This window comes from Pelobates fuscus, chromosome 2 (assembly GCF_036172605.1).
Source record: "Pelobates fuscus isolate aPelFus1 chromosome 2, aPelFus1.pri, whole genome shotgun sequence".
NCBI classification, from domain to species: Eukaryota; Metazoa; Chordata; class Amphibia; order Anura; family Pelobatidae; genus Pelobates; species Pelobates fuscus.
This window is the reverse complement of record NC_086318.1, coordinates 352,982,441-353,006,719: the sequence shown is the minus strand read 5'-3', so window position 1 is coordinate 353,006,719 and position 24,279 is coordinate 352,982,441. Positions and strand designations below refer to the sequence as shown.

The window sequence follows — 24,279 nt, the reverse complement described above, 5'->3', positions numbered from 1 at the left end:
GTGACTCCCGTTTCTTCCTGAGCTCTGTTGCACCATTCCTTCCGCTGGCTTCTTAGCATTTCCCTTTTACCTTTCTCTCCCACTGAATTCACTTGTTTCCGGCAGCACACTATTCTCACTACATGCTACGAATTCCCATCCTTCGGCTCATTGGCCTAGCATTTGCCTTTATGCAAATTGCTCCTTCGCACCCTGAATCCAGCTCAATTATTCACACCTAACCACCTGAAGGCACTAAAATTACTGGTAGCTAAGGAAAACAACGATCAGCCACGAGGTTTGGTAATCTTTTGTAGCCTTCTATCATTTGGATTATTTATTTGCTCTTCTTTTTTTTTTTTTTTTTAAACTTGCTTTATTATTTCACCACAGCCTAAAGGAAAGGCTTCCCAGCGGGCGTGCCTTTGAATGTACCCGTCATGTCATACTTACCTGGCAGGGGAGCAATAGCAATGATCCCTAAGGTGGCTCTCCCAGAGTGAGGCTGGTTCATTGCACTCCGTACCAGTTGACCTCTGCGATTTCCTCAAATGTGGGAAACTCGACTGCATAATTTATGGTAGTGGGGGACTGCGTTCGCGCTTTCCCCTGTGTTTGCTTGTTTGACAAAAATAGAGAACTTCACCAATTCTGACGAAGGATAATTTCAGCCACGGCACCCGTCTTCTTTGGCTCTTACTTTCCACATCAAGCAGGCAGCGACAATCATTTCCTAGGCTTGATCATTTTTATTATCTATGTTTTCTGGAGACCAGTTTTAAGCAAGAATTTCACTTTTTATTTTAACTTTTCAGCTTTTTTTTCATCATTTTTTTATCCTGACTTCTTTTGATTTATTGTATGCTTCAATGCAATGGAAGAAATAAAGAATTGGAGACCTATATTACGTCTTCCAACAGAACGTAACGTTTGATTGAATTTCTGGGAAAAAAAGATTTTCTGGATCAAGGCAGTGAATTGCCGCTTGAGACAATCAGACCAAACCTTAGGAATAGCTGGGTGGTCGCTAGCACTTACTAATGAACACCATGGAATTTTGAAAAAGCCACCACAAATGTTCTTTCAGCCCTGTTGAGTGTGGATGAAGAGAAGACAGGTGCTAGGCAAGGGTCATTCCTATCGATGGAGTCATGAAATGTGTGACTTTGGGGACGAACGTAGACCAGCGGATTGTGTACTCTGCCTAATGGCTGCTGTAGTAGAATCTTGGCAAAACAGTTTCCAAAGAGAGAAAAAAAATTGTACAAGGTTTGCTGCAAGATATGGTTGACCTCACTCTCTGTTATAGGTTTGGAACCATTCCAAGATGCCATATAAGAAGACCGAGGAATTTGTTGGGGTTTAAGCTTCCCTGTAGGAGGAAGCGGGCCTAATTAGAATATTGCCTCCCACAATCCTTTGCAATGGCTTATGGTCATGAACTTTTTCTCACCGCTGTCTTAAAGTGTCCTTACGTGGTAGCTCTTAAAAGCTGGCCCACTTGAACAGCTAGCTTTGCGCAGTGGCAGTATCGTAGCCCATGAGGTCAATCCGAGGCGTGATTATTGCTAATTGAAAACTTTACCCAATACCCCGCCATGATGACTTGAAATACAGTCAGCATTGGCAATTTTTGACAGGCTCTAAGGAGACTGAAAGATTGGTTTAATAAAAGTTTATGGCGCCCCATGTCTAGGGCGTGTCTTACGTGACTCCCGTTTCTTCCTGAGCTCTGTTGCACCATTCCTTCCGCTGGCTTCTTAGCATTTCCCTTTTACCTTTCTCTCCCACTGAATTCACTTGTTTCCAGCAGCACACTATTCTCAACACATGCTACGATGTCCCATCCTTCGGCTCATTGGCCTAGCATTTGCCTTTATGCAAATTGCTCCTTCGCACCCTGAATCCAGCTCAATTATTCACACCTAACCACCTGAAGGCACTAAAATTACTGGTAGCTAAGGAAAACAACGATCAGCCACGAGGTTTGGTAATCTTTTGTAGCCTTCTATCATTTGGATTATTTATTTGCTTTTTTTTTTTTTTAACTTGCTTTATTATTTCACCACAGCCTAAAGGAAAGGCTTCCCAGCGGGCGTGCCTTTGAATGTACCCGTCATGTCATACTTACCTGGCAGGGGAGCAATAGCCATGATCCCTAAGGTGGCTCTCCCAGAGTGAGGCTGGTTAATTGCACTCCGTACCAATTGACCTCTGCGATTTCCTCAAATGTGGGAAACTCGACTGCATAATTTATGGTAGTGGGGGACTGCGTTCGCGCTTTCCCCTGTGTTTGCTTGTTGGACAAAAATAGAGAACTTCACCAATTCTGACGAAGGATAATTTCAGCCACGGCACCCGTCTTCTTTGGCTCTTACTTTCCGCATCAAGCAGGCAGCGACAATCATTTCCTAGGCTTGATCATTTTTATTATCTATGTTTTCTGGAGACCAGTTTTAAGCCAGAATTTCACTTTTTATTTTAATTTTTCAGCTTTTTTTTCATCATTTTTTTATCCTGACTTCTTTTGATTTATTGTATGCTTCAATGCAATGGAAGAAATAAAGAATTGGAGACCTATATTACGTCTTCCAACAGAACGTAACGTTTGATTGAATTTCTGGGAAAAAAAGATTTTCTGGATCAAGGCAGTGAATTGCCGCTTGAGACAATCAGACCAAACCTTAGGAATAGCTGGGTGGTCGCTAGCACTTACTAATGAACACCATGGAATTTTGAAAAAGCCACCACAAATGTTCTTTCAGCCCTGTTGAGTGTGGATGAAGAGAAGACAGGTGCTAGGCAAGGGTCATTCCTATCGATGGAGTCATGAAATGTGTGACTTTGGGGACGAACGTAGACCAGCGGATTGTGTACTCTGCCTAATGGCTGCTGTAGTAGAATCTTGGCAAAACCGTTTCCAAAGAGAGAAAAAAAATTGTACAAGGTTTGCTGCAAGATATGGTTGCCCTCACTCTCTGTTATAGGTTTGGAACCATTCCAAGATGCCATATAAGAAGACCGAGGAATTTGTTGGGGTTTAAGCTTCCCTGTAGGAGGAAGCGGGCCTAATTAGAATATTGCCTCCCATAATCCTTTGCAATGGCTTATGGTCATGAACTTTTTCTCACCGCTGTCTTAAAGTGTCCTTACGTGGTAGCTCTTAAAAGCTGGCCCACTTGAACAGCTAGCTTTGCGCAGTGGCAGTATCGTAGCCCATGAGGTCAATCCAAGGCGTGATTATTGCTAATTGAAAACTTTACCCAATACCCCGCCATGATGACTTGAAATACAGTCAGCATTGGCAATTTTTGACAGGCTCTAAGGAGACTGAAAGATTGGTTTAATAAAAGTTTATGGCGCCCCATGTCTAGGACGTGTCTTACGTGACTCCCGTTTCTTCCTGAGCTCTGTTGCACCATTCCTTCCGCTGGCTTCTTAGCATTTCCCTTTTACCTTTCTCTCCCACTGAATTCACTTGTTTCCGGCAGCACACTATTCTCACTACATGCTACGAATTCCCATCCTTCGGCTCATTGGCCTAGCATTTGCCTTTATGCAAATTGCTCCTTCGCACCCTGAATCCAGCTCAATTATTCACACCTAACCACCTGAAGGCACTAAAATTACTGGTAGCTAAGGAAAACAACGATCAGCCACGAGGTTTGGTAATCTTTTGTAGCCTTCTATCATTTGGATTATTTATTTGCTTTTTTTTTTTTTTTAACTTGCTTTATTATTTCACCACAGCCTAAAGGAAAGGCTTCCCAGCAGGCGTGCCTTTGAATGTACCCGTCATGTCATACTTACCTGGCAGGGGAGCAATAGCCATGATCCCTAAGCTGGCTCTCCCAGAGTGAGGCTGGTTCATTGCACTCCGTACCAGTTGATCTCTGCGATTTCCTCAAATGTGGGAAACTCGACTGCATAATTTATCGTAGTGGGGGACTGCGTTCGCGCTTTCCCCTGTGTTTGCTTGTTTGACAAAAATAGAGAACTTCACCAATTCTGACGAAGGATAATTTCAACCACGGCACCCGTCTTCTTTGGCTCTTACTTTCTGCATCAAGCAGGCAGCGACAATCATTTCCTAGGCTTGATTTTGGCATTTTTGTGATCTTGGCATTTTTATTATCTATGTTTTCTGGAGACCAGTTTTAAGCCAGAATTTCACTTTTTATTTTAACTTTTCAGCTTTTTTTTCATCATTTTTTTATCCTGACTTCTTTTGATTTATTGTATGCTTCAATGCAATGGAAGAAATAAAGAATTGGAGACCTATATTACGTCTTCCAACAGAACTTAACGTTTGATTGAATTTCTGGGAAAAAAAGATTTTCTGGATCAAGGCAGTGAATTTCCGCTTGAGACAATCAGACCAAACCTTAGGAATAGCTGGGTGGTTGCTAGCACTTACTAATGAACACCATGGAATTTTGAAATAGCCACCACAAATGTTCTTTCAGCCCTGTTGAGTGTGGATGAAGAGAAGACAGGTGCTAGGCAAGGGTCATTCCTATCGATGGAGTCATGAAATGTGTGACTTTGGGGACGAACGTAGACCAGCGATTGTGTACTCTGCCTAATGGCTGCTGTAGTAGAATCTTGGCAAAACTGTTTCCAAAGAGAGAAAAAAAATTGTACAAGGTTTGCTGCAAGATATGGTTGCCCTCACTCTCTGTTATAGGTTTGGAACCATTCCAAGATGCCATATAAGAAGACCGAGGAATTTGTTGGGGTTTAAGCTTCCCTGTAGGAGGAAGCGGGCCTAATTAGAATATTGCCTCCCATAATCCTTTGCAATGGCTTATGGTCATGAACTTTTTCTCACCGCTGTCTTAAAGTGTCCTTACGTGGTAGCTCTTAAAAGCTGGCCCACTTGAACAGTTAGCTTTGCGCAGTGGCAGTATCGTAGCCCATGAGGTCAATCCGAGGCGTGATTATTGCTAATTGAAAACTTTACCCAATACCCTGCCATGATGACTTGAAATACAGTCAGCATTGGCAATTTTTGACAGGCTCTAAGGAGACTGAAAGATTGGTTTAATAAAAGTTTATGGCGCCCCATGTCTAGGGCGTGTCTTACGTGACTCCCGTTTCTTCCTGAGCTCTGTTGCACCATTCCTTCCGCTGGCTTCTTAGCATTTCCCTTTTACCTTTCTCTCCCACTGAATTCACTTGTTTCCGGCAGTACACTATTCTCACTACATGCTACGAATTCCCATCCTTCGGCTCATTGGCCTAGCATTTGCCTTTATGCAAATTGCTCCTTCGCACCCTGAATCCAGCTCAATTATTCACACCTAACCACCTGAAGGCACTAAAATTACTGGTAGCTAAGGAAAACAACGATCAGCCACGAGGTTTGGTAATCTTTTGTAGCCTTCTATCATTTGGATTATTTATTTGCTTTTTTTTTTTTTTAACTTGCTTTATTATTTCACCACAGCCTAAAGGAAAGGCTTCCCAGCGGGCGTGCCTTTGAATGTACCCGTCATGTCATACTTACCTGGCAGGGGAGCAATAGCCATGATCCCTAAGGTGGCTCTCCCAGAGTGAGGCTGGTTCATTGCACTCCGTACCAGTTGACCTCTGCGATTTCCTCAAATGTGGGAAACTCGACTGCATAATTTAGGTAGTGGGGGACTGCGTTCGCGCTTTCCCCTGTGTTTGCTTGTTTGACAAAAATAGAGAACTTCACCAATTCTGACGAAGGATAATTTCAGCCACGGCACCCGTCTTCTTTGGTTCTTACTTTCCACATCAAGCAGGCAGCGACAATCATTTCCTAGGCTTGATCATTTTTATTATCTATGTTTTCTGGAGACCAGTTTTAAGCCAGAATTTCACTTTTTATTTTAACTTTTCAGCTTTTTTTTCATCATTTTTTTATCCTGACTTCTTTTGATTTATTGTATGCTTCAATGCAATGAAAGAAATAAAGAATTGGAGACCTATATTACGTCTTCCAACAGAACGTAACGTTTGATTGAATTTCTGGGAAAAAAAGATTTTCTGGATCAAGGCAGTGAATTGCCGCTTGAGACAATCAGACCAAACCTTAGGAATAGCTGGGTGGTCGCTAGCACTTACTAATGAACACCATGGAATTTTGAAAAAGCCACCACAAATGTTCTTTCAGCCCTGTTGAGTGTGGATGAAGAGAAGACAGGTGCTAGGCAAGGGTCATTCCTATCGATGGAGTCATGAAATGTGTGACTTTGGGGACGAACGTAGACCAGCGGATTGTGTACTCTGCCTAATGGCTGCTGTAGTAGAATCTTGGCAAAACTGTTTCCAAAGAGAGAAAAAAAATTGTACAAGGTTTGCTGCAAGATATGGTTGCCCTCACTCTCTGTTATAGGTTTGGAACCATTACAATATGCCATATAAGAAGACCGAGGAATTTGTTGGGGTTTAAGCTTCCCTGTAGGAGGAAGCGGGCCTAATTAGAATATTGCCTCCCATAATCCTTTGCAATGGCTTATGGTCATGAACTTTTTCTCACCGCTGTCTTAAAGTTTCCTTACGTGGTAGCTCTTAAAAGCTTGCCCACTTGAACAGCTAGCTTTGCGCAGTGGCAGTATCGTAGCCCATGAGGTCAATCCGAGGCGTGATTATTGCTAATTGAAAACTTTACCCAATACCCCGCCATGATGACTTGAAATACAGTCAGCATTGGCAATTTTTGACAGGCTCTAAGGAGACTGAAAGATTGGTTTAATAAAAGTTTATGGCGCCCCATGTCTAGGGCGTGTCTTACGTGACTCCCGTTTCTTCCTGAGCTCTGTTGCACCATTCCTTCCGCTGGCTTCTTAGCATTTCCCTTTTACCTTTCTCTCCCACTGAATTCACTTGTTTCCGGCAGCACACTATTCTCACTACATGCTACGAATTCCCATCCTTCGGCTCATTGGCCTAGCATTTGCCTTTATGCAAATTGCTCCTTCGCACCCTGAATCCAGCTCAATTATTCACACCTAACCACCTGAAGGCACTAAAATTACTGGTAGCTAAGGAAAACAACGATCAGCCACGAGGTTTGGTAATCTTTTGTAGCCTTCTATCATTTGGATTATTTATTTGCTTTTTTTTTTTTTTACTTGCTTTATTATTTCACCACAGCCTAAAGGAAAGGCTTCCCAGCGGTCGTGCCTTTGAATGTACCCGTCATGTCATACTTACCTGGCAGGGGAGCAATAGCCATGATCCCTAAGGTGGCTCTCCCAGAGTGAGGCTGGTTCATTGCACTCCGTACCAATTGACCTCTGCGATTTCCTCAAATGTGGGAAACTCGACTGCATAATTTATGGTAGTGGGGGACTGCGTTCGCGCTTTCCCCTGTGTTTGCTTGTTTGACAAAAATAGAGAACTTCACCAATTCTGACGAAGGATAATTTCAGCCACGGCACCCGTCTTCTTTGGCTCTTACTTTCCGCATCAAGCAAGCAGCGACAATCATTTCCTAGGCTTGATCATTTTTATTATCTATGTTTTCTGGAGACCAGTTTTAAGCCAGAATTTCACTTTTTATTTTAATTTTTCAGCTTTTTTTTCATCATTTTTTTATCCTGACTTCTTTTGATTTATTGTATGCTTCAATGCAATGGAAGAAATAAAGAATTGGAGACCTATATTACGTCTTCCAACAGAACTTAACGTTTGATTGAATTTCTGGGAAAAAAAGATTTTCTGGATCAAGGCAGTGAATTTCCGCTTGAGACAATCAGACCAAACCTTAGGAATAGCTGGGTGGTTGCTAGCACTTACTAATGAACACCATGGAATTTTGAAATAGCCACCACAAATGTTCTTTCAGCCCTGTTGAGTGTGGATGAAGAGAAGACAGGTGCTAGGCAAGGGTCATTCCTATCGATGGAGTCATGAAATGTGTGACTTTGGGGACGAACGTAGACCAGCGATTGTGTACTCTGCCTAATGGCTGCTGTAGTAGAATCTTGGCAAAACTGTTTCCAAAGAGAGAAAAAAAATTGTACAAGGTTTGCTGCAAGATATGGTTGCCCTCACTCTCTGTTATAGGTTTGGAACCATTCCAAGATGCCATATAAGAAGACCGAGGAATTTGTTGGGGTTTAAGCTTCCCTGTAGGAGGAAGCGGGCCTAATTAGAATATTGCCTCCCATAATCCTTTGCAATGGCTTATGGTCATGAACTTTTTCTCACCGCTGTCTTAAAGTGTCCTTACGTGGTAGCTCTTAAAAGCTGGCCCACTTGAACAGTTAGCTTTGCGCAGTGGCAGTATCGTAGCCCATGAGGTCAATCCGAGGCGTGATTATTGCTAATTGAAAACTTTACCCAATACCCTGCCATGATGACTTGAAATACAGTCAGCATTGGCAATTTTTGACAGGCTCTAAGGAGACTGAAAGATTGGTTTAATAAAAGTTTATGGCGCCCCATGTCTAGGGCGTGTCTTACGTGACTCCCGTTTCTTCCTGAGCTCTGTTGCACCATTCCTTCCGCTGGCTTCTTAGCATTTCCCTTTTACCTTTCTCTCCCACTGAATTCACTTGTTTCCGGCAGTACACTATTCTCACTACATGCTACGAATTCCCATCCTTCGGCTCATTGGCCTAGCATTTGCCTTTATGCAAATTGCTCCTTCGCACCCTGAATCCAGCTCAATTATTCACACCTAACCACCTGAAGGCACTAAAATTACTGGTAGCTAAGGAAAACAACGATCAGCCACGAGGTTTGGTAATCTTTTGTAGCCTTCTATCATTTGGATTATTTATTTGCTTTTTTTTTTTTTTAACTTGCTTTATTATTTCACCACAGCCTAAAGGAAAGGCTTCCCAGCAGGCGTGCCTTTGAATGTACCCGTCATGTCATACTTACCTGGCAGAGGAGCAATAGCCATGATCCCTAAGGTGGCTCTCCCAGAGTGAGGCTGGTTCATTGCACTCCGTACCAGTTGACCTCTGCGATTTCCTCAAATGTGGGAAACTCGACTGCATAATTTATGGTAGTGGGGGACTGCGTTCGCGCTTTCCCCTGTGTTTGCTTGTTTGACAAAAATAGAGAACTTCACCAATTCTGACGAAGGATAATTTCAGCCACGGCACCCGTCTTCTTTGGTTCTTACTTTCCACATCAAGCAGGCAGCGACAATCATTTCCTAGGCTTGATCATTTTTATTATCTATGTTTTCTGGAGACCAGTTTTAAGCCAGAATTTCACTTTTTATTTTAACTTTTCAGCTTTTTTTTCATCATTTTTTTATCCTGACTTCTTTTGATTTATTGTATGCTTCAATGCAATGGAAGAAATAAAGAATTGGAGACCTATATTACGTCTTCCAACAGAACGTAACGTTTGATTGAATTTCTGGGAAAAAAAGATTTTCTGGATCAAGGCAGTGAATTGCCGCTTGAGACAATCAGACCAAACCTTAGGAATAGCTGGGTGGTCGCTAGCACTTACTAATGAACACCATGGAATTTTGAAAAAGCCACCACAAATGTTCTTTCAGCCCTGTTGAGTGTGGATGAAGAGAAGACAGGTGCTAGGCAAGGGTCATTCCTATCGATGGAGTCATGAAATGTGTGACTTTGGGGACGAACGTAGACCAGCGGATTGTGTACTCTGCCTAATGGCTGCTGTAGTAGAATCTTGGCAAAACTGTTTCCAAAGAGAGAAAAAAAATTGTACAAGGTTTGCTGCAAGATATGGTTGCCCTCACTCTCTGTTATAGGTTTGGAACCATTACAATATGCCATATAAGAAGACCGAGGAATTTGTTGGGGTTTAAGCTTCCCTGTAGGAGGAAGCGGGCCTAATTAGAATATTGCCTCCCATAATCCTTTGCAATGGCTTATGGTCATGAACTTTTTCTCACCGCTGTCTTAAAGTTTCCTTACGTGGTAGCTCTTAAAAGCTTGCCCACTTGAACAGCTAGCTTTGCGCAGTGGCAGTATCGTAGCCCATGAGGTCAATCCGAGGCGTGATTATTGCTAATTGAAAACTTTACCCAATACCCCGCCATGATGACTTGAAATACAGTCAGCATTGGCAATTTTTGACAGGCTCTAAGGAGACTGAAAGATTGGTTTAATAAAAGTTTATGGCGCCCCATGTCTAGGGCGTGTCTTACGTGACTCCCGTTTCTTCCTGAGCTCTGTTGCACCATTCCTTCCGCTGGCTTCTTAGCATTTCCCTTTTACCTTTCTCTCCCACTGAATTCACTTGTTTCCGGCAGCACACTATTCTCACTACATGCTACGAATTCCCATCCTTCGGCTCATTGGCCTAGCATTTGCCTTTATGCAAATTGCTCCTTCGCACCCTGAATCCAGCTCAATTATTCACACCTAACCACCTGAAGGCACTAAAATTACTGGTAGCTAAGGAAAACAACGATCAGCCACGAGGTTTGGTAATCTTTTGTAGCCTTCTATCATTTGGATTATTTATTTGCTTTTTTTTTTTTTTTACTTGCTTTATTATTTCACCACAGCCTAAAGGAAAGGCTTCCCAGCGGTCGTGCCTTTGAATGTACCCGTCATGTCATACTTACCTGGCAGGGGAGCAATAGCCATGATCCCTAAGGTGGCTCTCCCAGAGTGAGGCTGGTTCATTGCACTCCGTACCAATTGACCTCTGCGATTTCCTCAAATGTGGGAAACTCGACTGCATAATTTATGGTAGTGGGGGACTGCGTTCGCGCTTTCCCCTGTGTTTGCTTGTTTGACAAAAATAGAGAACTTCACCAATTCTGACGAAGGATAATTTCAGCCACGGCACCCGTCTTCTTTGGCTCTTACTTTCCGCATCAAGCAAGCAGCCACAATCATTTCCTAGGCTTGATCATTTTTATTATCTATGTTTTCTGGAGACCAGTTTTAAGCCAGAATTTCACTTTTTATTTTAATTTTTAAGCTTTTTTTTCATCATTTTTTTATCCTGACTTCTTTTGATTTATTGTATGCTTCAATGCAATGGAAGAAATAAAGAATTGGAGACCTATATTACGTCTTCCAACAGAACTTAACGTTTGATTGAATTTCTGGGAAAAAAAGATTTTCTGGATCAAGGCAGTGAATTTCCGCTTGAGACAATCAGACCAAACCTTAGGAATAGCTGGGTGGTTGCTAGCACTTACTAATGAACACCATGGAATTTTGAAATAGCCACCACAAATGTTCTTTCAGCCCTGTTGAGTGTGGATGAAGAGAAGACAGGTGCTAGGCAAGGGTCATTCCTATCGATGGAGTCATGAAATGTGTGACTTTGGGGACGAACGTAGACCAGCGATTGTGTACTCTGCCTAATGGCTGCTGTAGTAGAATCTTGGCAAAACTGTTTCCAAAGAGAGAAAAAAAATTGTACAAGGTTTGCTGCAAGATATGGTTGCCCTCACTCTCTGTTATAGGTTTGGAACCATTCCAAGATGCCATATAAGAAGACCGAGGAATTTGTTGGGGTTTAAGCTTCCCTGTAGGAGGAAGCGGGCCTAATTAGAATATTGCCTCCCATAATCCTTTGCAATGGCTTATGGTCATGAACTTTTTCTCACCGCTGTCTTAAAGTGTCCTTACGTGGTAGCTCTTAAAAGCTGGCCCACTTGAACAGTTAGCTTTGCGCAGTGGCAGTATCGTAGCCCATGAGGTCAATCCGAGGCGTGATTATTGCTAATTGAAAACTTTACCCAATACCCTGCCATGATGACTTGAAATACAGTCAGCATTGGCAATTTTTGACAGGCTCTAAGGAGACTGAAAGATTGGTTTAATAAAAGTTTATGGCGCCCCATGTCTAGGGCGTGTCTTACGTGACTCCCGTTTCTTCCTGAGCTCTGTTGCACCATTCCTTCCGCTGGCTTCTTAGCATTTCCCTTTTACCTTTCTCTCCCACTGAATTCACTTGTTTCCGGCAGTACACTATTCTCACTACATGCTACGAATTCCCATCCTTCGGCTCATTGGCCTAGCATTTGCCTTTATGCAAATTGCTCCTTCGCACCCTGAATCCAGCTCAATTATTCACACCTAACCACCTGAAGGCACTAAAATTACTGGTAGCTAAGGAAAACAACGATCAGCCACGAGGTTTGGTAATCTTTTGTAGCCTTCTATCATTTGGATTATTTATTTGCTTTTTTTTTTTTTTAACTTGCTTTATTATTTCACCACAGCCTAAAGGAAAGGCTTCCCAGCGGGCGTGCCTTTGAATGTACCCGTCATGTCATACTTACCTGGCAGGGGAGCAATAGCCATGATCCCTAAGGTGGCTCTCCCAGAGTGAGGCTGGTTCATTGCACTCCGTACCAGTTGACCTCTGCGATTTCCTCAAATGTGGGAAACTCGACTGCATAATTTATGGTAGTGGGGGACTGCGTTCGCGCTTTCCCCTGTGTTTGCTTGTTTGACAAAAATAGAGAACTTCACCAATTCTGACGAAGGATAATTTCAGCCACGGCACCCGTCTTCTTTGGTTCTTACTTTCCACATCAAGCAGGCAGCGACAATCATTTCCTAGGCTTGATCATTTTTATTATCTATGTTTTCTGGAGACCAGTTTTAAGCCAGAATTTCACTTTTTATTTTAACTTTTCAGCTTTTTTTTCATCATTTTTTTATCCTGACTTCTTTTGATTTATTGTATGCTTCAATGCAATGGAAGAAATAAAGAATTGGAGACCTATATTACGTCTTCCAACAGAACGTAACGTTTGATTGAATTTCTGGGAAAAAAAGATTTTCTGGATCAAGGCAGTGAATTGCCGCTTGAGACAATCAGACCAAACCTTAGGAATAGCTGGGTGGTCGCTAGCACTTACTAATGAACACCATGGAATTTTGAAAAAGCCACCACAAATGTTCTTTCAGCCCTGTTGAGTGTGGATGAAGAGAAGACAGGTGCTAGGCAAGGGTCATTCCTATCGATGGAGTCATGAAATGTGTGACTTTGGGGACGAACGTAGACCAGCGGATTGTGTACTCTGCCTAATGGCTGCTGTAGTAGAATCTTGGCAAAACAGTTTCCAAAGAGAGAAAAAAAATTGTACAAGGTTTGCTGCAAGATATGGTTGCCCTCACTCTCTGTTATAGGTTTGGAACCATTCCAAGATGCCATATAAGAAGACCGAGGAATTTGTTGGGGTTTAAGCTTCCCTGTAGGAGGAAGCGGGCCTAATTAGAATATTGCCTCCCATAATCCTTTGCAATGGCTTATGGTCATGAACTTTTTCTCACCGCTGTCTTAAAGTGTCCTTACGTGGTAGCTCTTAAAAGCTTGCCCACTTGAACAGCTAGCTTTGCGCAGTGGCAGTATCGTAGCCCATGAGGTCAATCCGAGGCGTGATTATTGCTAATTGAAAACTTTACCCAATACCCCGCCATGATGACTTGAAATACAGTCAGCATTGGCAATTTTTGACAGGCTCTAAGGAGACTGAAAGATTGGTTTAATAAAAGTTTATGGCGCCCCATGTCTAGGGCGTGTCTTACGTGACTCCCGTTTCTTCCTGAGCTCTGTTGCACCATTCCTTCCGCTGGCTTCTTAGCATTTCCCTTTTACCTTTCTCTCCCACTGAATTCACTTGTTTCCGGCAGCACACTATTCTCACTACATGCTACGAATTCCCATCCTTCGGCTCATTGGCCTAGCATTTGCCTTTATGCAAATTGCTCCTTCGCACCCTGAATCCAGCTCAATTATTCACACCTAACCACCTGAAGGCACTAAAATTACTGGTAGCTAAGGAAAACAACGATCAGCCACGAGGTTTGGTAATCTTTTGTAGCCTTCTATCATTTGGATTATTTATTTGCTTTTTTTTTTTTTTTACTTGCTTTATTATTTCACCACAGCCTAAAGGAAAGGCTTCCCAGCGGTCGTGCCTTTGAATGTACCCGTCATGTCATACTTACCTGGCAGGGGAGCAATAGCCATGATCCCTAAGGTGGCTCTCCCAGAGTGAGGCTGGTTCATTGCACTCCGTACCAATTGACCTCTGCGATTTCCTCAAATGTGGGAAACTCGACTGCATAATTTATGGTAGTGGGGGACTGCGTTCGTGCTTTCCCCTGTGTTTGCTTGTTTGACAAAAATAGAGAACTTCACCAATTCTGACGAAGGATAATTTCAGCCACGGCACCCGTCTTCTTTGGCTCTTACTTTCCGCATCAAGCAGGCAGCGACAATCATTTCCTAGGCTTGATCATTTTTATTATCTATGTTTTCTGGAGACCAGTTTTAAGCCAGAATTTCACTTTTTATTTTAATTTTTCAGCTTTTTTTTCATCATTTTTTTATCCTGACTTCTTTTGATTTATTGTATGCTTCAATGCAATGGAAGAAATAAAGAATTGGAGACCTATATTACGTCTTCCAACAGAACGTAACGTTTGATTGAATTTCTGGGAAAAAAAGATTTTCTGGATCAAGGCAGTGAATTGCCGCTTGAGCGCTTGAGACAATCAGACCAAACCTTAGGAATAGCTGGGTGGTCGCTAGCACTTACTAATGAACACCATGGAATTTTGAAAAAGCCACCACAAATGTTCTTTCAGCCCTGTTGAGTGTGGATGAATAGAAGACAGGTGCTAGGCAAGGGTCATTCCTATCGATGGAGTCATGAAATGTGTGACTTTGGGGACGAACGTAGACCAGCGGATTGTGTACTCTGCCTAATGGCTGCTGTAGTAGAATCTTGGCAAAACCGTTTCCAAAGAGAGAAAAAAAATTGTACAAGGTTTGCTGCAAGATATGGTTGCCCTCACTCTCTGTTATAGGTTTGGAACCATTCCAAGATGCCATATAAGAAGACCGAGGAATTTGTTGGGGTTTAAGCTTCCCTGTAGGAGGAAGCGGGCCTAATTAGAATATTGCCTCCCATAATCCTTTGCAATGGCTTATGGTCATGAACTTTTTCTCACCGCTGTCTTAAAGTGTCCTTACGTGGTAGCTCTTAAAAGCTGGCCCACTTGAACAGCTAGCTTTGCGCAGTGGCAGTATCGTAGCCCATGAGGTCAATCCGAGGCGTGATTATTGCTAATTGAAAACTTTACCCAATACCCCGCCATGATGACTTGAAATAAAGTCAGCATTGGCAATTTTTGACAGGCTCTAAGGAGACTGAAAGATTGGTTTAATAAAAGTTTATGGCGCCCCATGTCTAGGGCGTGTCTTACGTGACTCCCGTTTCTTCCTGAGCTCTGTTGCACCATTCCTTCCGCTGGCTTCTTAGCATTTCCCTTTTACCTTTCTCTCCCACTGAATCCACTTGTTTCCGGCAGCACACTATTCTCACTACATGCTACGAATTCCCATCCTTCGGCTCATTGGCCTAGCATTTGCCTTTATGCAAATTGCTCCTTCGCACCCTGAATCCAGCTCAATTATTCACACCTAACCACCTGAAGGCACTAAAATTACTGGTAGCTAAGGAAAACAACGATCAGCCACGAGGTTTGGTAATCTTTTGTAGCCTTCTATCATTTGGATTATTTATTTGCTTTTTTTTTTTTTAACTTGCTTTATTATTTCACCACAGCCTAAAGGAAAGGCTTCCCAGCAGGCGTGCCTTTGAATGTACCCGTCATGTCATACTTACCTGGCAGGGGAGCAATAGCCATGATCCCTAAGGTGGCTCTCCCAGAGTGAGGCTGGTTCATTGCACTCCGTACCAGTTGATCTCTGCGATTTCCTCAAATGTGGGAAACTCGACTGCATAATTTATCGTAGTGGGGGACTGAGTTCGCGCTTTCCCCTGTGTTTGCTTGTTTGACAAAAATAGAGAACTTCACCAATTCTGACGAAGGATAATTTCAACCACGGCACCCGTCTTCTTTGGCTCTTACTTTCCGCATCAAGCAGGCAGCGACAATCATTTCCTAGGCTTGATCATTTTTATTATCTATGTTTTCTGGAGACCAGTTTTAAGCCAGAATTTCACTTTTTATTTTAACTTTTCAGCTTTTTTTTCATCATTTTTTTATCCTGACTTCTTTTGATTTATTGTATGCTTCAATGCAATGGAAGAAATAAAGAATTGGAGACCTATATTACGTCTTCCAACAGAACTTAACGTTTGATTGAATTTCTGGGAAAAAAAGATTTTCTGGATCAAGGCAGTGAATTTCCGCTTGAGACAATCAGACCAAACCTTAGGAATAGCTGGGTGGTTGCTAGCACTTACTAATGAACACCATGGAATTTTGAAATAGCCACCACAAATGTTCTTTCAGCCCTGTTGAGTGTGGATGAAGAGAAGACAGGTGCTAGGCAAGGGTCATTCCTATCGATGGAGTCATGAAATGTGTGACTTTGGGGACGAACGTAGACCAGCGATTGTGTACTCTGCCTAATGGCTGCTGTAGTAGAATCTTGGCAAAACTGTTTCCAAAGAGAGAAAAAAAATTGTACAAGGTTTGCTGCAAGATATGGTTGCCCTCACTCTCTGTTATAGGTTTGGAACCATTCCAAGATGCCATATAAGAAGACCGAGGAATTTGTTGGGGTTTAAGCTTCCCTGTAGGAGGAAGCGGGCCTAATTAGAATATTGCCTCCCATAATCCTTTGCAATGGCTTATGGTCATGAACTTTTTCTAACCGCTGTCTTAAAGTGTCCTTACGTGGTAGCTCTTAAAAGCTGGCCAACTTGAACAGTTATCTTTGCGCAGTAGCAGTATCGTAGCCCATGAGGTCAATCCGAGGCGTGATTATTGCTATTTGAAAACTTTACCCAATACCCTGCCATGATGACTTGAAATACAGTCAGCATTGGCAATTTTTGACAGGCTCTAAGGAGACTGAAAGATTGGTTTAATAAAAGTTTATGGCGCCCCATGTCTAGGGCGTGTCTTACGTGACTCCCGTTTCTTCCTGAGCTCTGTTGCACCATTCCTTCCGCTGGCTTCTTAGCATTTCCCTTTTACCTTTCTCTCCCACTGAATTCACTTGTTTCCGGCAGTACACTATTCTCACTACATGCTACGAATTCCCATCCTTCGGCTCATTGGCCTAGCATTTGCCTTTATGCAAATTGCTCCTTCGCACCCTGAATCCAGCTCAATTATTCACACCTAACCACCTGAAGGCACTAAAATTACTGGTAGCTAAGGAAAACAACGATCAGCCACGAGGTTTGGTAATCTTTTGTAGCCTTCTATCATTTGGATTATTTATTTGCTTTTTTTTTTTTTTTACTTGCTTTATTATTTCACCACAGCCTAAAGGAAAGGCTTCCCAGCGGTCGTGCCTTTGAATGTACCCGTCATGTCATACTTACCTGGCAGGGGAGCAATAGCCATGATCCCTAAGGTGGCTCTCCCAGAGTGAGGCTGGTTCATTGCACTCCGTACCAATTGACCTCTGCGATTTCCTCAAATGTGGGAAACTCGACTGCATAATTTATGGTAGTGGGGGACTGCGTTCGCGCTTTCCCCTGTGTTTGCTTGTTTGACAAAAATAGAGAACTTCACCAATTCTGACGAAGGATAATTTCAGCCACGGCACCCGTCTTCTTTGGCTCTTACTTTCCGCATCAAGCAGGCAGCGACAATCATTTCCTAGGCTTGATCATTTTTATTATCTATGTTTTCTGGAGACCAGTTTTAAGCCAGAATTTCACTTTTTATTTTAATTTTTCAGCTTTTTTTTCATCATTTTTTTATCCTGACTTCTTTTGATTTATTGTATGCTTCAATGCAATGGAAGAAATAAAGAATTGGAGACCTATATTACGTCTTCCAACAGAACTTAACGTTTGATTGAATTTCTGGGAAAAAAAGATTTTCTGGATCAAGGCAGTGAATTTCCGCTTGAGACAATCAGACCAAACCTTAGGAATAGCTGGGTGGTTGCTAGCACTTACTAATGAACACCATGGAATTTTGAAATAGCCACCACAAATGTTCTTTCAGCCCTGTTGAGTGTGGATGAAGAGAAGACAGGTGCTAGGCAAGGGTCATTCCTATCGATGGAGTCATGAAATGTGTGACTTTGGGGACGAACGTAGACCAGCGATTGTGTACTCTGCCTAATGGCTGCTGTAGTAGAATCTTGGCAAAACTGTTTCCAAAGAGAGAAAAAAAATTGTACAAGGTTTGCTGCAAGATATGGTTGCCCTCACTCTCTGTTATAGGTTTGGAACCATTCCAAGATGCCATATAAGAAGACCGAGGAATTTGTTGGGGTTTAAGCTTCCCTGTAGGAGGAAGCGGGCCTAATTAGAATATTGCCTCCCATAATCCTTTGCAATGGCTTATGGTCATGAACTTTTTCTCACCGCTGTCTTAAAGTGTCCTTACGTGGTAGCTCTTAAAAGCTGGCCCACTTGAACAGTTAGCTTTGCGCAGTGGCAGTATCGTAGCCCATGAGGTCAATCCGAGGCGTGATTATTGCTAATTGAAAACTTTACCCAATACCCTGCCATGATGACTTGAAATACAGTCAGCATTGGCAATTTTTGACAGGCTCTAAGGAGACTGAAAGATTGGTTTAATAAAAGTTTATGGCGCCCCATGTCTAGGGCGTGTCTTACGTGACTCCCGTTTCTTCCTGAGCTCTGTTGCACCATTCCTTCCGCTGGCTTCTTAGCATTTCCCTTTTACCTTTCTCTCCCACTGAATTCACTTGTTTCCGGCAGTACACTATTCTCACTACATGCTACGAATTCCCATCCTTCGGCTCATTGGCCTAGCATTTGCCTTCATGCAAATTGCTCCTTCGCACCCTGAATCCAGCTCAATTATTCACACCTAACCACCTGAAGGCACTAAAATTACTGGTAGCTAAGGAAAACAACGATCAGCCACGAGGTTTGGTAATCTTTTGTAGCCTTCTATCATTTGGATTATTTATTTGCTTTTTTTTTTTTTTAACTTGCTTTATTATTTCACCACAGCCTAAAGGAAAGGCTTCCCAGCGGGCGTGCCTTTGAATGTACCCGTCATGTCATACTTACCTGGCAGGGGAGCAATAGCCATGATCCCTAAGGTGGCTCTCCCAGAGTGAGGCTGGTTCATTGCACTCCGTACCAGTTGACCTCTGCGATTTCCTCAAATGTGGGAAACTCGACTGCATAATTTATGGTAGTGGGGGACTGCGTTCGCGCTTTCCCCTGTGTTTGCTTGTTTGACAAAAATAGAGAACTTCACCAATTCTGACGAAGGATAATTTCAGCCACGGCACCCGTCTTCTTTGGTTCTTACTTTCCACATCAAGCAGGCAGCGACAATCATTTCCTAGGCTTGATCATTTTTATTATCTATGTTTTCTGGAGACCAGTTTTAAGCCAGAATTTCACTTTTATTTTAACTTTTCAGCTTTTTTTTCATCATTTTTTTATCCTGACTTCTTTTGATTTATTGTATGCTTCAATGCAATGGAAGAAATAAAGAATTGGAGACCTATATTACGTCTTCCAACAGAACTTAACGTTTGATTGAATTTCTGGGAAAAAAAGATTTTCTGGATCAAGGCAGTGAATTTCCGCTTGAGACAATCAGACCAAACCTTAGGAATAGCTGGGTGGTTGCTAGCACTTACTAATGAACACCATGGAATTTTGAAATAGCCACCACAAATGTTCTTTCAGCCCTGTTGAGTGTGGATGAAGAGAAGACAGGTGCTAGGCAAGGGTCATTCCTATCGATGGAGTCATGAAATGTGTGACTTTGGGGACGAACGTAGACCAGCGATTGTGTACTCTGCCTAATGGCTGCTGTAGTAGAATCTTGGCAAAACTGTTTCCAAAGAGAGAAAAAAAATTGTACAAGGTTTGCTGCAAGATATGGTTGCCCTCACTCTCTGTTATAGGTTTGGAACCATTCCAAGATGCCATATAAGAAGACCGAGGAATTTGTTGGGGTTTAAGCTTCCCTGTAGGAGGAAGCGGGCCTAATTAGAATATTGCCTCCCATAATCCTTTGCAATGGCTTATGGTCATGAACTTTTTCTCACCGCTGTCTTAAAGTGTCCTTACGTGGTAGCTCTTAAAAGCTGGCCCACTTGAACAGTTAGCTTTGCGCAGTGGCAGTATCGTAGCCCATGAGGTCAATCCGAGGCGTGATTATTGCTAATTGAAAACTTTACCCAATACCCTGCCATGATGACTTGAAATACAGTCAGCATTGGCAATTTTTGACAGGCTCTAAGGAGACTGAAAGATTGGTTTAATAAAAGTTTATGGCGCCCCATGTCTAGGGCGTGTCTTACGTGACTCCCGTTTCTTCCTGAGCTCTGTTGCACCATTCCTTCCGCTGGCTTCTTAGCATTTCCCTTTTACCTTTCTCTCCCACTGAATTCACTTGTTTCCGGCAGTACACTATTCTCACTACATGCTACGAATTCCCATCCTTCGGCTCATTGGCCTAGCATTTGCCTTTATGCAAATTGCTCCTTCGCACCCTGAATCCAGCTCAATTATTCACACCTAACCACCTGAAGGCACTAAAATTACTGGTAGCTAAGGAAAACAACGATCAGCCACGAGGTTTGGTAATCTTTTGTAGCCTTCTATCATTTGGATTATTTATTTGCTTTTTTTTTTTTTTAACTTGCTTTATTATTTCACCACAGCCTAAAGGAAAGGCTTCCCAGCGGGCGTGCCTTTGAATGTACCCGTCATGTCATACTTACCTGGCAGGGGAGCAATAGCCATGATCCCTAAGGTGGCTCTCCCAGAGTGAGGCTGGTTCATTGCACTCCGTACCAGTTGACCTCTGCGATTTCCTCAAATGTGGGAAACTCGACTGCATAATTTATGGTAGTGGGGGACTGCGTTCGCGCTTTCCCCTGTGTTTGCTTGTTTGACAAAAATAGAGAACTTCACCAATTCTGACGAAGGATAATTTCAGCCACGGCACCCGTCTTCTTTGGTTCTTACTTTCCACATCAAGCAGGCAGCGACAATCATTTCCTAGGCTTGATCATTTTTATTATCTATGTTTTCTGGAGACCAGTTTTAAGCCAGAATTTCACTTTTTATTTTAACTTTTCAGCTTTTTTTTCATCATTTTTTTATCCTGACTTCTTTTGATTTATTGTATGCTTCAATGCAATGGAAGAAATAAAGAATTGGAGACCTATATTACGTCTTCCAACAGAACGTAACGTTTGATTGAATTTCTGGGAAAAAAAGATTTTCTGGATCAAGGCAGTGAATTGCCGCTTGAGACAATCAGACCAAACCTTAGGAATAGCTGGGTGGTCGCTAGCACTTACTAATGAACACCATGGAATTTTGAAAAAGCCACCACAAATGTTCTTTCAGCCCTGTTGAGTGTGGATGAAGAGAAGACAGGTGCTAGGCAAGGGTCATTCCTATCGATGGAGTCATGAAATGTGTGACTTTGGGGACGAACGTAGACCAGCGGATTGTGTACTCTGCCTAATGGCTGCTGTAGTAGAATCTTGGCAAAACAGTTTCCAAAGAGAGAAAAAAAATTGTACAAGGTTTGCTGCAAGATATGGTTGCCCTCACTCTCTGTTATAGGTTTGGAACCATTCCAAGATGCCATATAAGAAGACCGAGGAATTTGTTGGGGTTTAAGCTTCCCTGTAGGAGGAAGCGGGCCTAATTAGAATATTGCCTCCCATAATCCTTTGCAATGGCTTATGGTCATGAACTTTTTCTCACCGCTGTCTTAAAGTGTCCTTACGTGGTAGCTCTTAAAAGCTTGCCCACTTGAACAGCTAGCTTTGCGCAGTGGCAGTATCGTAGCCCATGAGGTCAATCCGAGGCGTGATTATTGCTAATTGAAAACTTTACCCAATACCCCGCCATGATGACTTGAAATACAGTCAGCATTGGCAATTTTTGACAGGCTCTAAGGAGACTGAAAGATTGGTTTAATAAAAGTTTATGGCGCCCCATGTCTAGGGCGTGTCTTACGTGACTCCCGTTTCTTCCTGAGCTCTGTTGCACCATTCCTTCCGCTGGCTTCTTAGCATTTCCCTTTTACCTTTCTCTCCCACTGAATTCACTTGTTTCCGGCAGCACACTATTCTCACTACATGCTACGAATTCCCATCCTTCGGCTCATTGGCCTAGCATTTGCCTTTATGCAAATTGCTCCTTCGCACCCTGAATCCAGCTCAATTATTCACACCTAACCACCTGAAGGCACTAAAATTACTGGTAGCTAAGGAAAACAACGATCAGCCACGAGGTTTGGTAATCTTTTGTAGCCTTCTATCATTTGGATTATTTATTTGCTTTTTTTTTTTTTTTTACTTGCTTTATTATTTCACCACAGCCTAAAGGAAAGGCTTCCCAGCGGTCGTGCCTTTGAATGTACCCGTCATGTCATACTTACCTGGCAGGGGAGCAATAGCCATGATCCCTAAGGTGGCTCTCCCAGAGTGAGGCTGGTTCATTGCACTCCGTACCAATTGACCTCTGCGATTTCCTCAAATGTGGGAAACTCGACTGCATAATTTATGGTAGTGGGGGACTGCGTTCGTGCTTTCCCCTGTGTTTGCTTGTTTGACAAAAATAGAGAACTTCACCAATTCTGACGAAGGATAATTTCAGCCACGGCACCCGTCTTCTTTGGCTCTTACTTTCCGCATCAAGCAGGCAGCGACAATCATTTCCTAGGCTTGATCATTTTTATTATCTATGTTTTCTGGAGACCAGTTTTAAGCCAGAATTTCACTTTTTATTTTAATTTTTCAGCTTTTTTTTCATCATTTTTTTATCCTGACTTCTTTTGATTTATTGTATGCTTCAATGCAATGGAAGAAATAAAGAATTGGAGACCTATATTACGTCTTCCAACAGAACGTAACGTTTGATTGAATTTCTGGGAAAAAAAGATTTTCTGGATCAAGGCAGTGAATTGCCGCTTGAGCGCTTGAGACAATCAGACCAAACCTTAGGAATAGCTGGGTGGTCGCTAGCACTTACTAATGAACACCATGGAATTTTGAAAAAGCCACCACAAATGTTCTTTCAGCCCTGTTGAGTGTGGATGAATAGAAGACAGGTGCTAGGCAAGGGTCATTCCTATCGATGGAGTCATGAAATGTGTGACTTTGGGGACGAACGTAGACCAGCGGATTGTGTACTCTGCCTAATGGCTGCTGTAGTAGAATCTTGGCAAAACCGTTTCCAAAGAGAGAAAAAAAATTGTACAAGGTTTGCTGCAAGATATGGTTGCCCTCACTCTCTGTTATAGGTTTGGAACCATTCCAAGATGCCATATAAGAAGACCGAGGAATTTGTTGGGGTTTAAGCTTCCCTGTAGGAGGAAGCGGGCCTAATTAGAATATTGCCTCCCATAATCCTTTGCAATGGCTTATGGTCATGAACTTTTTCTCACCGCTGTCTTAAAGTGTCCTTACGTGGTAGCTCTTAAAAGCTGGCCCACTTGAACAGCTAGCTTTGCGCAGTGGCAGTATCGTAGCCCATGAGGTCAATCCGAGGCGTGATTATTGCTAATTGAAAACTTTACCCAATACCCCGCCATGATGACTTGAAATAAAGTCAGCATTGGCAATTTTTGACAGGCTCTAAGGAGACTGAAAGATTGGTTTAATAAAAGTTTATGGCGCCCCATGTCTAGGGCGTGTCTTACGTGACTCCCGTTTCTTCCTGAGCTCTGTTGCACCATTCCTTCCGCTGGCTTCTTAGCATTTCCCTTTTACCTTTCTCTCCCACTGAATCCACTTGTTTCCGGCAGCACACTATTCTCACTACATGCTACGAATTCCCATCCTTCGGCTCATTGGCCTAGCATTTGCCTTTATGCAAATTGCTCCTTCGCACCCTGAATCCAGCTCAATTATTCACACCTAACCACCTGAAGGCACTAAAATTACTGGTAGCTAAGGAAAACAACGATCAGCCACGAGGTTTGGTAATCTTTTGTAGCCTTCTATCATTTGGATTATTTATTTGCTTTTTTTTTTTTTAACTTGCTTTATTATTTCACCACAGCCTAAAGGAAAGGCTTCCCAGCAGGCGTGCCTTTGAATGTACCCGTCATGTCATACTTACCTGGCAGGGGAGCAATAGCCATGATCCCTAAGGTGGCTCTCCCAGAGTGAGGCTGGTTCATTGCACTCCGTACCAGTTGATCTCTGCGATTTCCTCAAATGTGGGAAACTCGACTGCATAATTTATCGTAGTGGGGGACTGAGTTCGCGCTTTCCCCTGTGTTTGCTTGTTTGACAAAAATAGAGAACTTCACCAATTCTGACGAAGGATAATTTCAACCACGGCACCCGTCTTCTTTGGCTCTTACTTTCCGCATCAAGCAGGCAGCGACAATCATTTCCTAGGCTTGATCATTTTTATTATCTATGTTTTCTGGAGACCAGTTT

General features: G+C 42.7%; 29 non-coding genes across 29 annotated transcripts; all 29 read left to right on the top strand.

Annotated features, from left to right (window-relative positions):
• The first annotated feature begins 424 nt into the window (after positions 1-424).
• Positions 425-591, top strand: LOC134590953 (U1 spliceosomal RNA). Its single transcript, XR_010087802.1, has one exon. It is a non-coding gene; the product is annotated as a U1 spliceosomal RNA (small nuclear RNA).
• An 899-nt stretch (positions 592-1,490) lies between these two features.
• On the top strand, positions 1,491-1,631 carry LOC134592131 (U4 spliceosomal RNA). The gene has a single exon (XR_010088802.1). It is a non-coding gene; the product is annotated as a U4 spliceosomal RNA (small nuclear RNA).
• A 471-nt stretch (positions 1,632-2,102) lies between these two features.
• On the top strand, positions 2,103-2,269 carry LOC134591419 (U1 spliceosomal RNA). Its single transcript, XR_010088201.1, has one exon. It is a non-coding gene; the product is annotated as a U1 spliceosomal RNA (small nuclear RNA).
• Positions 2,270-3,168: 899 nt separating this feature from the next.
• LOC134593589 (U4 spliceosomal RNA) lies at positions 3,169-3,309 on the top strand. The gene has a single exon (XR_010090049.1). It is a non-coding gene; the product is annotated as a U4 spliceosomal RNA (small nuclear RNA).
• Positions 3,310-3,781: 472 nt separating this feature from the next.
• Positions 3,782-3,948, top strand: LOC134591418 (U1 spliceosomal RNA). Its single transcript, XR_010088200.1, has one exon. It is a non-coding gene; the product is annotated as a U1 spliceosomal RNA (small nuclear RNA).
• A 920-nt stretch (positions 3,949-4,868) lies between these two features.
• LOC134593227 (U4 spliceosomal RNA) lies at positions 4,869-5,009 on the top strand. The gene has a single exon (XR_010089739.1). It is a non-coding gene; the product is annotated as a U4 spliceosomal RNA (small nuclear RNA).
• Positions 5,010-5,480: 471 nt separating this feature from the next.
• Positions 5,481-5,646, top strand: LOC134591401 (U1 spliceosomal RNA). Its single transcript, XR_010088185.1, has one exon. It is a non-coding gene; the product is annotated as a U1 spliceosomal RNA (small nuclear RNA).
• An 899-nt stretch (positions 5,647-6,545) lies between these two features.
• Positions 6,546-6,686, top strand: LOC134592130 (U4 spliceosomal RNA). Its single transcript, XR_010088801.1, has one exon. It is a non-coding gene; the product is annotated as a U4 spliceosomal RNA (small nuclear RNA).
• A 470-nt stretch (positions 6,687-7,156) lies between these two features.
• On the top strand, positions 7,157-7,323 carry LOC134590766 (U1 spliceosomal RNA). The gene has a single exon (XR_010087641.1). It is a non-coding gene; the product is annotated as a U1 spliceosomal RNA (small nuclear RNA).
• Positions 7,324-8,221: 898 nt separating this feature from the next.
• LOC134593226 (U4 spliceosomal RNA) lies at positions 8,222-8,362 on the top strand. The gene has a single exon (XR_010089738.1). It is a non-coding gene; the product is annotated as a U4 spliceosomal RNA (small nuclear RNA).
• A 471-nt stretch (positions 8,363-8,833) lies between these two features.
• Positions 8,834-9,000, top strand: LOC134590391 (U1 spliceosomal RNA). The gene has a single exon (XR_010087323.1). It is a non-coding gene; the product is annotated as a U1 spliceosomal RNA (small nuclear RNA).
• Positions 9,001-9,899: 899 nt separating this feature from the next.
• LOC134592129 (U4 spliceosomal RNA) lies at positions 9,900-10,040 on the top strand. Its single transcript, XR_010088800.1, has one exon. It is a non-coding gene; the product is annotated as a U4 spliceosomal RNA (small nuclear RNA).
• A 471-nt stretch (positions 10,041-10,511) lies between these two features.
• Positions 10,512-10,678, top strand: LOC134590765 (U1 spliceosomal RNA). Its single transcript, XR_010087640.1, has one exon. It is a non-coding gene; the product is annotated as a U1 spliceosomal RNA (small nuclear RNA).
• Positions 10,679-11,576: 898 nt separating this feature from the next.
• On the top strand, positions 11,577-11,717 carry LOC134593225 (U4 spliceosomal RNA). The gene has a single exon (XR_010089737.1). It is a non-coding gene; the product is annotated as a U4 spliceosomal RNA (small nuclear RNA).
• A 471-nt stretch (positions 11,718-12,188) lies between these two features.
• On the top strand, positions 12,189-12,355 carry LOC134589731 (U1 spliceosomal RNA). Its single transcript, XR_010086762.1, has one exon. It is a non-coding gene; the product is annotated as a U1 spliceosomal RNA (small nuclear RNA).
• Positions 12,356-13,254: 899 nt separating this feature from the next.
• On the top strand, positions 13,255-13,395 carry LOC134592128 (U4 spliceosomal RNA). The gene has a single exon (XR_010088799.1). It is a non-coding gene; the product is annotated as a U4 spliceosomal RNA (small nuclear RNA).
• A 471-nt stretch (positions 13,396-13,866) lies between these two features.
• Positions 13,867-14,033, top strand: LOC134591173 (U1 spliceosomal RNA). Its single transcript, XR_010087989.1, has one exon. It is a non-coding gene; the product is annotated as a U1 spliceosomal RNA (small nuclear RNA).
• A 907-nt stretch (positions 14,034-14,940) lies between these two features.
• On the top strand, positions 14,941-15,081 carry LOC134591883 (U4 spliceosomal RNA). Its single transcript, XR_010088586.1, has one exon. It is a non-coding gene; the product is annotated as a U4 spliceosomal RNA (small nuclear RNA).
• A 470-nt stretch (positions 15,082-15,551) lies between these two features.
• On the top strand, positions 15,552-15,718 carry LOC134591463 (U1 spliceosomal RNA). Its single transcript, XR_010088239.1, has one exon. It is a non-coding gene; the product is annotated as a U1 spliceosomal RNA (small nuclear RNA).
• An 898-nt stretch (positions 15,719-16,616) lies between these two features.
• On the top strand, positions 16,617-16,757 carry LOC134593810 (U4 spliceosomal RNA). The gene has a single exon (XR_010090238.1). It is a non-coding gene; the product is annotated as a U4 spliceosomal RNA (small nuclear RNA).
• Positions 16,758-17,228: 471 nt separating this feature from the next.
• Positions 17,229-17,395, top strand: LOC134590764 (U1 spliceosomal RNA). The gene has a single exon (XR_010087639.1). It is a non-coding gene; the product is annotated as a U1 spliceosomal RNA (small nuclear RNA).
• An 898-nt stretch (positions 17,396-18,293) lies between these two features.
• LOC134593224 (U4 spliceosomal RNA) lies at positions 18,294-18,434 on the top strand. Its single transcript, XR_010089736.1, has one exon. It is a non-coding gene; the product is annotated as a U4 spliceosomal RNA (small nuclear RNA).
• Positions 18,435-18,905: 471 nt separating this feature from the next.
• Positions 18,906-19,072, top strand: LOC134589730 (U1 spliceosomal RNA). Its single transcript, XR_010086761.1, has one exon. It is a non-coding gene; the product is annotated as a U1 spliceosomal RNA (small nuclear RNA).
• Positions 19,073-19,969: 897 nt separating this feature from the next.
• LOC134593223 (U4 spliceosomal RNA) lies at positions 19,970-20,110 on the top strand. Its single transcript, XR_010089735.1, has one exon. It is a non-coding gene; the product is annotated as a U4 spliceosomal RNA (small nuclear RNA).
• Positions 20,111-20,581: 471 nt separating this feature from the next.
• LOC134589729 (U1 spliceosomal RNA) lies at positions 20,582-20,748 on the top strand. The gene has a single exon (XR_010086760.1). It is a non-coding gene; the product is annotated as a U1 spliceosomal RNA (small nuclear RNA).
• Positions 20,749-21,647: 899 nt separating this feature from the next.
• LOC134592127 (U4 spliceosomal RNA) lies at positions 21,648-21,788 on the top strand. Its single transcript, XR_010088798.1, has one exon. It is a non-coding gene; the product is annotated as a U4 spliceosomal RNA (small nuclear RNA).
• Positions 21,789-22,260: 472 nt separating this feature from the next.
• LOC134591171 (U1 spliceosomal RNA) lies at positions 22,261-22,427 on the top strand. Its single transcript, XR_010087988.1, has one exon. It is a non-coding gene; the product is annotated as a U1 spliceosomal RNA (small nuclear RNA).
• A 907-nt stretch (positions 22,428-23,334) lies between these two features.
• LOC134591881 (U4 spliceosomal RNA) lies at positions 23,335-23,475 on the top strand. The gene has a single exon (XR_010088585.1). It is a non-coding gene; the product is annotated as a U4 spliceosomal RNA (small nuclear RNA).
• A 470-nt stretch (positions 23,476-23,945) lies between these two features.
• On the top strand, positions 23,946-24,112 carry LOC134591462 (U1 spliceosomal RNA). Its single transcript, XR_010088238.1, has one exon. It is a non-coding gene; the product is annotated as a U1 spliceosomal RNA (small nuclear RNA).
• The last annotated feature ends 167 nt before the right edge of the window (positions 24,113-24,279 follow it).